The sequence below is a fragment of the Oryzias melastigma genome, linkage group LG5 (assembly GCF_002922805.2).
Source record: "Oryzias melastigma strain HK-1 linkage group LG5, ASM292280v2, whole genome shotgun sequence".
Taxonomy (NCBI): domain Eukaryota; kingdom Metazoa; phylum Chordata; class Actinopteri; order Beloniformes; family Adrianichthyidae; genus Oryzias; species Oryzias melastigma.
This window is the reverse complement of record NC_050516.1, coordinates 176,786-177,880: the sequence shown is the minus strand read 5'-3', so window position 1 is coordinate 177,880 and position 1,095 is coordinate 176,786. Positions and strand designations below refer to the sequence as shown.

Below are 1,095 nucleotides of genomic sequence, written 5' to 3'. Positions count from 1 at the left end.
TAGATTTGTATTTTCCTGGTATTGTTGATATTTTTAGTATATTTTTGCATTTACATTTTCTCAAGAGGCATATACTTATAAAGTTTTAATTATACTTTTACTTATAAAGCGCTTCCTACCTTCTTGTAGGACTCAAAACACTTTACATTCACCCATCCACTCACTGTAACCACCAGAAGCCATGTGGGGTTCTGTACCTTTCCCATGGGTGGGAACCGAAACTGCAATCCTATAACAGGTCGACCACTCTACCTCTGCACCACTAATAAAGGCACTCGCCTAGGCTTTAGTGGAGCCGATTTTTATAAAATAATTTGCATTTTAATTGTACCAAATTTGTCATGGGTGTACCTTATAGGACCCCCTCTTTCAGAAAAGCATGTTAGCCCTAGTCATATACATATAATAGTAGTCTGTTGATAACCTTCAAGTTTAAATACTATATTTTGTGCATGAAAAACCTATATTTCTGAAACAGGGGCAAATGGACGTTAAATATTTTAGTAACAATTGAGCGTATAGTTGCCATCTTTACAAAAAGTCTAAATGTTTTATTTTCTTGTGGCTAACGTGCTTTTCTAAAAGAGAGGATCCTAAGGTACATCCATGCCAACTTTGGTGCCTGTACCACAAAATAATTTGTCTGTAATATCAACCTCTGCTACTTGGAATGTGAGATTTGGGCTGTGACCAAATTCCCTTACTCCTCCCTTAACCTCTAAAAGGTGATATAGTGCAAGACTATGTAGTGCCCTGGAATTTAACACAATTTTGACACACACTCACTACTCTACACTCACTATTTTTTTTTTGAATGCCAAACATGACATAATCTTTTTGCTGAAATAAAAACCTGATAAATATTAACACTTAAGCGGGATATTTATGGATTCAGTATTTTCTGCTGATAAAAAAATATAATCCATAAAAAATAACTTAAATACATGTTTTTTCAAATGAGAAATCATTCAATGCATTGTGTTCTATATTTGCCAGTCTACTGAGCATCAATTATTGACTGTATGTGAGAACTGGACTGAGATACCCCGTCCCCCTGGTGTTCCAAACAGGATGTACCTGATGGCTCCAAGAGTG

The 1,095-nt window shown here is 35.6% G+C and overlaps 1 protein-coding gene across 1 annotated transcript in view; it reads left to right on the top strand.

The window, feature by feature from the left end:
- Positions 1 to 1,095, top strand: part of si:dkey-13a21.4 (uncharacterized protein LOC494576 homolog) — a 4,726-nt gene that overhangs the window by 2,192 nt on the left and 1,439 nt on the right. The gene's annotated exons all lie outside the window — the stretch shown is intronic.